The sequence below is a fragment of the Micropterus salmoides genome, unplaced genomic scaffold (genome assembly GCF_014851395.1).
Source record: "Micropterus salmoides isolate LMB-PRFRI ecotype aquatic unplaced genomic scaffold, ASM1485139v1 Ms_hic_scaffold_1, whole genome shotgun sequence".
Classification (NCBI taxonomy): domain Eukaryota; kingdom Metazoa; phylum Chordata; class Actinopteri; order Centrarchiformes; family Centrarchidae; genus Micropterus; species Micropterus salmoides.
Genome location: NW_024040040.1, coordinates 59,144,753 through 59,155,047, shown reverse-complemented (window position 1 = coordinate 59,155,047; position 10,295 = coordinate 59,144,753). Strand labels below are relative to the sequence as shown.

The following is a 10,295-nucleotide window of genomic DNA, read 5'->3' as shown; positions in this document are numbered from 1 at the left end:
ACTTCCTGCAGGTTTTCTGGCTCTGAGCTGTGGAGTCTGGATCTGTGGTTGCGGGTCACCTGCTGCCCCCGTGTTCCTGCTCGGCACCCTCTGCTGCAACGACTATTGTTACTAGTCCTATTATTATTATTGTTATTATAATAATTAACATTATGACTGTTATCATTAACACTACTATAAATATCTGTACCATTTTTTTTTCATTTAGTCTATAGCAACATCACCTTTACTGTCTGTACCTCTGTGTGTGTATATTATGTAGGCTGCCTCCCTCCCCTCTCTCTCCTTCCATCCCTCTCTTTTTCTTTCTGTTCATCTCCTGCCCTCTCTCTCTCTCTCTCTCCCTCTCTCTCTCACCCCCAACCGGTCGAGGCAGATGGCCGCCCACCCTGAGCCATGGTTCTGCTCGAGGTTTCTGCCTCTTAAAAGGAAGTTTTTCCTTGCCTCTGTCGCCTAGTGCTGCTCTTGGTGGGAACTGTTGGGCTTCTGTAAATAGCATCATAGAGTACGGTCTAGACCTGCTCTTTTATGAAAAGCGCTGTGAGATAACTGTTGTTGTGATTTGGCGCTATATAAATAAAATTGAATTGAACATTTTTAAGTAAATTCAAACAAACGGATCCTCAAACAATCTAATGAACAAACAAGTGGAGGACCATGTACTACTTTAATTCATACATTTCAAGTTACCTTTGAAGTGTCTAGATTTCTTACAGTATATAGGTGACCTGAGCGTGTGGTTACCTGCCAACAAACATAAAAGATTAACACACATTTTGAAGTGACATTAATCAAGTGCACCATACAGTTCCAAAATAAAGGAGCAGGCTTCCATTTTAGCAAATGTTCAACTGAATATCTTCCCCCCTGGCTGGACCATAACGCAGCTGATCCATTTTCTTTATAATGTCTATAGCACAATCAATGTTTGCATTACTAATAGCTGCCTCTTATTTAGCCAGACAAGAATAGAAGCATTTACCCTAAGATGGATTTAAGAGTAAAATATCACTACAATAAATAATGAAAATGATTTCGCCTTTGTATCTGTATTTTAATGTCATGTGAGTTAACTGGTATTTCTTTCCCTTGAAAAGAAAGAAACAATGAAAAAGGAAGTGGAAGTACTTTGACATACTAAAATATACCTCACTATTAGACAATATAGGCTATGTTCATATGTCATATCTTAGTATAGTGTACATTTGTGGACCATATAGGCCTACTGGCTGATGGCGGAAAGATAGAAACTGTGTTAATGTACCGGGGATGGGGGTTGTGTGCGCATCACGTCATGCTGTTTTATTATTCTTATTTAGGGTAATTATGTCAGTGAAGACCAGATACCTATCTGGCGGTCTATTCAGATGTGCCTGGTAGAATGAGCTGTTATATAAGCGCGATGCAGAGTGGGATGTGCTCCTCCAGTGTGCATCTCTTACACTGCACTGTCAGTTTCCTATAGCTTGGTCTCATCACCGCTGCTTTACGTTAACTGTCGGATGCTTTCGGTTGTCTCTCGTGCCTCATCGGTATTCCTTGGCAATCCTTGGCGCGCGCCCGCAGTCCAGCAGCAGCAGCGGCGGCACGCGCATCTCAGTAGAGAGGACAGGGCATCTGCAGACCTCGAGACGCTTCTGAGCGAACGTGGAATGACGCCATGAGCTCGCATCGTGTGTGATGGAGGTGATGTTTTGGTAGGAACCGCTACCGTAGGCTGCTGTGGCGTCGCGTGAGGAGCCTGAACACGACCATGAAGCTGCTGTTTGTGGTGATACTTTTATGGCGTGAGGCGTTGTGCGGATCTCCGAGCGTCCAGATCGGTAAGAATTTCGTGTCATCGCTCCACTGTTCTCATCTTTATGCCTCTCATTCATCGGTCTGTCCAATGGTTCTCCCTGTTCGCTTATCCCATTTATCGCCCCCCTTCCTCCTGCTAATGTGGACTTCTCGTCTCTGTCCTCGCTGCCCCCTCTCAGTAACCAGGCCTCCTGACTGGATCGGGACTGCTGCAGAGCTCTAATTATGGCAACGATTTCGTCTGTTTTATTTGTGTATGTGCCTTTACGCGTGCATCTTGCTAGCAGGGCAGTGTGTGGGCGCGCGCGTGCGTGTGAGTGAGTGTGTGTGTGTGTGTGGGGGGGGGCTTCAAGGTGTTAGGTGGCACACAGCTAAAGGGACGTTAGGTAAGACAGGACAGTCATTCCATATTTAGCCATAATTGTGATTATTCCGTACCTTTGCTTTTACCACGGACACAAAGTGATGGTTTTTTTGCACGTTATGTCATTTTGATCCTGATAAAAGCAGCTGCAGACGTAAAGGGACTGTGCGATACAGCTGTAACATACTGCGCGGCAATCAGTTTTCGGAGGACGATAACTTTTCGGAACAACACCTGGCCTAAAACGTAACCTAGTTGTTGAGCTCCGCTCCTGATTGGACCGCATATGCATGTATAATTACCACTGAGAGGATGTATTGGATTTTCACACCCATAGGCCTAACATTTCATTATAATATATGAAGGGAATCTTACCAGACATACACTAACTGTTGTTGTTGTTATTCTGTTGTTGTAGAATCTAGCTATCAAAATGATTTCATAATACTGTAGTAGTGTATTTTCAATAATTTCATATTACAGTGGTTGACAAATATCAGTGTCATTCTTTGATCGTCCACAATTTCTCATGAAAAGAACCAGAAATGATTAGTCTGTGCCATCTCCATTAAAGCTTCACAGTAGTGCTTTGAGCTAAATGCTAACTTTTGCATGCAACTACCTCCATAATGTTAACACAATTACAATCCTAACTGCTGATGCTACATTTGCTGTCTCAATATGCTAACATTGCAAGTATTCGGTGATAAGCCATAGTATTGGCCAAATTGAAATATTCACTAAAAGATGGTTCTAGATGAAAAGCCAAAGCTGGAGATAAAGCTTTCTATAGTTATTATAAATTATTTCGAGGGGTAAGCCTTGGGAAGAGGTTTTAAGTTGGGGGTGCTATAGGCAAAGAGGCTATAGACAAAATGTAAAAAGTTTGATTGAAAGCTTATTTTTTGTGAAAATTCCATTTATAATGTCTAATACTAATAGAACAGGGTAGACTACTATAAGAAGAATCAAACGTATGCCAGTCTTGCAACTGCCAGACCCTGTTACACACAGCAGGCAAGAACATAGAAATAGCCAAGACATAGTTAAACAGGTCCAAAAGGGCGTCACGCACGAGCCAACAAGAACATATCCACATACGCAAAATATTTTAACAACACATATACATTAGCCTACATGATTTAAACCTCTGTCAGGGAGCGTACATCAGGCGTGCACGCACACACCAGACAATAACATACAAATAGCCTACGTATACTTAAAACCGCCCATAGGCCAACGCCGCACAGCGGACAAGAATATATCTAAATACACACAACATTTTAACTGTTCCAAATGCCCAATTTGCACAGAACACGATAATATAGCCAAACACATTTTTGCTGCAAAAGTATTAGTGTGAAGTTACTGCTTATGTTATGTTAAACTGCTTGGCGGCAGCCCATAATACACAATACTCTTTACCTTGAGCTGGGTGCTACTGTTACATTACACCAAGGTGCTCAGTTGCTGAGTAGATAAAGTCCCTCATGAGAGCATTGATGTCCAAAGCGTTCAAAAATGTCTGTGTGGACATTCATTAGGGACAAGTGTATGAGTCTCTTCTGTGCCATGGTGAACCGTGACCATGTTTTTAAATCGGCACAAGTTAGAGAATGATCGCTCGGACGAGGCCCCTGATATAGATAAATACAGACATGGTTGTATGAGTTTTCCAGCCTCAGTAAACAGAGCTCTCGTTTAAGGATGGAGCTTAGATAGACATCATGCTGCATCTCTCACTGTGCTACATCGAGACTCTGTAATGACAGGCAAAGGATGTTAACCCCAAACGACGAGCAACTCAAAAAGCTGTTTGTGCTTTAGCCACTCCCCAATTACAGTATCAACACCCCATACAAAGTTCAGAGTTTTGGCGACAAGGCTCACTTTGCAAACAACTTCTTGGAGAACCAGGTCCAGCGTGATGGTTGACTGGGCATAATTCTTTAATGCAAGCCTGCACTCCTGAAAAGCTCTGGCTGCCATAAGCTGTTAATCCATAAAATCTGGATTCCGATGAACGAGCGTCAATATCCCTCTAAATAGAATGGGCAAACTGTTGGATAATTTCACTTTGGATGGTGTTGGACATCCAATTATCGCTTCTTATCATCCACTCTCCTGCTTTAGGAGATCATAGGTGCGTTCCAACGTCAGTTCATGAAGGATTCTATCATGTATGGTGTCACCACTGAACGGGATCCCCTTGATGCCCAGAAATCTAGTTGATCTAAACAGTAGTTCCAAAACATGTCGAGTGGTCCCCTGCTGTTCGGGAAGAGCATTAGACAGGAGGACATTGATGGGCACATTACCCAAAGCAGCATGTCTCTGAACTGAATCCATGTGTAACTTGGATCTTTCATGTTCCTTGAATTTTGTAGTGGCTTTGCACCAGTTTCCAAAGTCATCTGCCACAAACAGGTTGTCTGCTCTAAAGCTGTCTGCATTGATAGGTTTTTTTTCCCTATTGCTTTCAGACAAGCAAAAGCACAAAACTCGATTGGTCTCAGAAACATAACGCATCTGCTTCCATTTGTTAAACCAAGCTGGTGTAACTGCAAAATTGGAAATTTCTGTTCCAAAACGTCTACCTGGAAAAACAAAGTTAGAAGGCTGGAAAGGCTCCTTGAATGCAGCTAGCATGCTAAATCCACCACCAGTGTCAGCAGCATTGCACTGAAGAGCGGCAGTCTCATCACGGCTGTTACCGCAGTTCTTGCCGGTCTCTGTGGCAATACTAGTAGGCCTACTAGGTGTTGGCGAAGAGCTGGTCGACGTCAGGATGCTTTTCTGTATTCTCTAGATGTCCGTCGTGCTCTTTTGAAGCTGGTGTACCAAAGAAATCCAAAATCCTTTTCTGTGCCATTGTGATAGCTAGCTATCTTCACTGGGGCAACATCTACATTAGCTAAGCTATAGGTGACTAGGCTACATGATGTCAGATGACAATGGTGCGTTATTCTAATAATTAATAATAATTCAGTATTGCTCAAAACTTCCTCATGCATTAAGGACACAAATATTATCTCAGCAAAGATGGGAAATACCATCAAAAGTTTATTTAAACCAGTATGAAAATTTGTACAAAAATGTGGCTTTCGAGTAACTTTTCAATTTGATCCCTTACAAAGAATGAAAGTCAAAGGTTAGTTTTCAACTTGGATTCTTTTTTATGACAAACTGTCTTTTGATTGGTGGACACTTACTCAGGAACATATATACGAATAAATAATAAACTCATATTTGGAGTTATGAATTTTTTTTGCCAGTAAATCTGAATGAATTACACTTTGGTGCTCTTAGTTTCTGTAAAATGAACTGAATGATCGAATTGTGGATAATCTAATCTATCGATATAATGATATGTAGCATGTCCATATTTACAACAGTTTCAACATTTATATTTGTACGCATGATCCAAGTAGCTTAGAACCAGAGATGGTGACTTGAGTTTGAGACTTTGAGTCTTTAAGTCTGACTTAAGTCGCACACACACTGACTTCAGACTTGACTCGGACTCGAGGTGCGGGACTCGTGAGCAATGTTTATTTTTAGGAAACGTCTGATGAGCGTGCGGTTATTCCCCTCCCTACGTTACCTATAACCTACCTACGTAACACGTACTACGGATCTGCAGCGCGTGACCACACGTGAGAGGACAACAAACAGCGGCAGCTGCTGAGCCATTTATCATAAACTTTATAGCGAAGCAGTTTTATAAGCAGCCTATCAGGTGACACAACATTCATTATAACCATGAGAGACTTGACTTAGGCTCAGAGATTCTCTCGCGCCTCATCTGTACTCATCTGCTTACTGTAACTCCTTAATGTCATTTTTTAATTCCAAAGTACATAAGATTCACCAGCAACTGACTACCAATACCTCTCACAATCTGTCTTTTTCAGTTCTTCTGACACCTCTTTCTCGTTCATTTTCAAGTTTCTTGCTTCCCTCTGTTGCTGAAATATTGGACATTAGAAATTCAAAACCAACTACTTGTCATGCTTGGCCCTCTTCCTACCGTCTTAGTAAAAGCCGGCTCACCCTCTCTCTCTTCCCAAATAACTACCATTATACATTCCTCTCACCTCTGGTATTGTTCCCTCGTCTCTAAAATCAGCTGCAATAACTCCTATACTTTAAGAAACCTGCTGCAACTTCCGTCCTTTTCTAATCTACCTTTTCTTTCTAAAATCCTTGAAAAAACAGTCTCATCTCAGGTCCATGCACACATTTCTGACAATAACCTCTATGAACAATTCCAATATGGTTTCCGTCCCTACCATAGCACAGAAACAGCGCTGGTAAAAATCAGTGATCTTCTCATGGCAGCTGATTCTGGACTACTAACCATTCTCATCCTCCTTGATCTGAGTGCAGCCTTTGCACATTCTCCTTGACAGATTAGTCTCTATTGGTTTCACTGACACACCCTTGGACTGGTTTAAATCATATCTCTCTGGCCACACATTTCAAATCAGATTTGTGATTAAGGTCATGAGTCAACTTCGAGAGGAGCAGAAATATGTGATATCCACATGTAAACTGTTGGGATCTGGGGAGTTGACCATTTCAGCAAGATACATTTTTTAGCCAAAAACAAAAAGAGATTTATCAACAGAGATTTAGTGTCCGTGTCCGAGAGATTGTCTGGAGTGTGGTTAAGTAGACAGAAAGAAGGAGTCAACAAAAACTGTTTACCAGTAACCTCCTGTATTACAGAGTGAACCCCCTTCCAGAAAGTCTGGATGCGGTCACATGACCAAAACAAGTGGATAAATGTACCTTTGTGTATATTACATTTATAACATATGGTTGGAGGTGTCAGGGAACATTCTTTGGAGGCGTATAGAGATTGAAGTACATTTAGGGAAAACCCAGCTACAGATCTTGTCCCAATCTACAGGATTGAACATCACCCCCAGATCACGCTCCCACAACAGCTTCAGAGAGCCATAGCCTGAAGAATCAGAATAAAGTAATGAAGTATAAGTCTCGGAAATCAGTCCTTTGGGAGATTTGGCCAGAACTATAATGTTTTCCAGCTCTGACAGTCTCAAGCGAATCCCACCTGTCCTCAAGAGAGACCCTATGAAGTGACGAATTTGGAGATATTTATAAAAATCCTTGTGGGGAATATTAAAAACAGCCCTGAGTTGCTCAAATGACTTAACAGAGTCGGAGACCAAGGGGTCTGTAAAATCTGACAGGCCCTTAGATGTCCACTCCATCAAACCAATACTCTTAATCTGTGTTGGTAAATCTGGATTCAGAGCCAGGGGAGAATGAAGAGCGATGACAGGGGGAATATTCAGGTATTTCTTCACATCTTACCAAACCAAGTGTTGTAAACAATTGTTGTTCTTGAGATAATTGAACTGATCTATATTATTGATAAAAGGAAGGGAATTAAGCCTTCTGGGATAGCAAAGTAGGGATTCAAGACCCAACCATAAGGAGTCTTTCCTGTTCATAAACCAATTTGACATCGTTTTAAGTTGTACTGACCAATAAGATAGTTGTAGATTAGGCAGGGACAAGCCCCCCAGATCCTTTTGCTTAGTAAGTATAGAGAATTTAACTATTTGGTGCTTGTTGTTCCAAATATAGCGAGAGATCTGTGAATTCAGTGACTTAAAGAAGGCAGGGGTCAGATAACACGGGAGATTTTGAAATACATAGTTCAATAAAGGGAGAATATTCATTTTTATAGTGTTGATTGTCCCAAGGAGAGAAGTTGGAAGGGAGTCCCATTTGGTCAGATCGTGCTTAATATTTTGAATTAGGGGTGAGTAATTGGTTTCAAACTGATTATTTAAATCAGGAGTGACAAAGATACCTAAGTATTTGAAGCCCCTCCTGGACACACAAAAAGGAGATTGCATTGACATATACTCGTTGTGAGATGGACAGAGTGGACCCAAACGCAGCGATCAAGATTAACTGGCTTTATTAGGAATAAAGGAGTTAAGGGACTGGAGTTGAGGGAGAGGTGGACGCCGGGGAAACGCAGGCACGGGGAACCGAGGAGACTGAGACCAGAGAGCCGAGGGACCCTGGGGGGCCGAGGAAGAGAGGAGGCACAGGAGAACTGATCCGGGGGTTGGTGGAGGAGTGTGGTGGCAGGCTGACTGACGAGGCGCAGGTGCGGGTCGTTGGCTGGGCTCAGGAGTGGAGAGAGAGAGAGAGAGAGTGAGAGAGAAAGAGAGGGGGGGGCAGGCAGAGTACAGGGAAAAAAACAGGGAAAATAGAATCACAGACAAAAAAAAATAGCCAGAAATAACCAGGACACTCACCGTCAGCCGGGCTGCCACCACAACAATACTAGGTTAATCTTATAACCCGACAAGTTACTGAATGTGGCCACAGATTCCAAACTCAGCTAATAGGCCTAAATGACGAACAGTCTAAGGGGTTTCTATCTTTTTTTTAAAAGTAGACTAATGGAAGCGTATCTCCAGGAGGTGGGGGTGCCCTCTCTTAAAATACCATTGATGGCAGGCATAAAAATTGGGTGAATCTCTGGCCAAAATTCCAATGGAAACCCACCTGGGCCCGGACATTTCCGGTTTGGCATAGACTGGATTGCGGTAAATCACTGCACTATACAGGGATTTATAAAAATCCTGGAATGTGCTATTGACAGTCACTGGATCACACGTGACATCCCCGTTCTGTGTTCTTATCCTGTTAATTGAGCGATTACTATTTTGATTTTGACCATTTTCAGTTGGTAGGCAAGCAGGCGGCGGGATTCAATTCATAATATTTCTGTTTAGTGTAAAGTAACAGCTTCTGGACGTGACGAGTATGGTCCATAATAAGTTCAGTCTTAACAGCCACTAGTGCCTTTAAGTTTGCTGGTGTGGTTGACTGTTTATGAATTTGCTCCAGGCTAATCACTTTTTTTTCAAGGTTTTTTCTGTTTTCCACTAAGGCTTTTTTCTGATGAGAGCTATAGGAAATAAGGTGTCCACGTGGCTTTGGCTACATCCCAGATTGTAGCAGGGGACACCGGAGAGCTCTTATTATCGAGCCAGAATTGTGATAAGTTGTTTCAGACAAAGGTGCAAAAAGAGTCGCTATTCAAAAATGACGTGTTGAATCTCCAAATGGGAGTTATAGGAATGTTTAATACTGGGTTAATGTACAGGTGTACTGGAGCATGGTCTGATAAAACAATAGGGTCTTTACAGTAAGAAGTTTTTGGAAATAAAAAAATAGTCTAGAATACAAATTGTGAGGATGTGAAGAAAACGTGTAGTCCCTCACCTTAAGGATTTAAGTGTCGCCATCTGTCCACCAATCCAGTGACTGTGCATGAATTTTTAAGGACAGCAGATGTCCTCGGGTTAGACATGTTTGCAGAGGAGGATTTATCCAGAGAGGCATTCATTGGCATTCATCAGGCCATTGCAATGATGGTTAAACATCAAAATCATTTGACATAAATTGGGGTGGATCATTATTTGGGGCATAAATATTGAGAATAGTTATGTTGTTAAAGAATCAAACCCCTAATCAGAATAAATCTCCCTTCTAAATCTTTTTCTTCATGTTCCAAGATGCCTTTCTTGTTCTGTGAATGGGAGGAGAAGTAAACTTTGTCTACCCAGTCTCTTTTGAGTTTCAAATGTTCAGTATCAGATAGCCTTGTTTTCTGAAGTAGTGTTATATCAGATTAAATTTTTTTCGAATATGTCAAGACCTTCTTAAGAAGTCACTGGGCATTCTAAGCATAGTCCAAATCCTAATTTAACAATGAGATCACAGGAACAGCTTCTACCTGAAACAGTGTCCAAACTCCAGGCTGAGTGATGAACACCACTGAGAAACACCCCAGAAACTAAAATCACCTTATTTCCAAGGGAGAGAGCTACAAATTAAATCAACAGTGTGTGTGTACAGACTGCTCTCTCAGAGTCCAAGTGGTGGTCACAAAAAAGTGTACATTGTTCAGTGGGAGCTCAGTGTACATACAAGATCCGTCCTTCTCCATTACAGGTGGTAACATTACAGGTGAAGGAGTTACCTTATTTAAGAGTGTCCAGGAACGCAACCGCAGACTTGGGGGTGTCAAAAAGCCGAATTTGGCCTTAGTGGAAACACCAGAGGCGTGCTG

At 42.0% G+C, this 10,295-nt stretch overlaps 1 pseudogene; it reads left to right on the top strand.

Moving 5' to 3' along the window:
* Nucleotides 1-1,315: 1,315 nt before the first annotated feature.
* LOC119914378 overlaps nt 1,316-10,295 on the top strand; it is a 267,025-nt pseudogene continuing 258,045 nt past the window's right edge.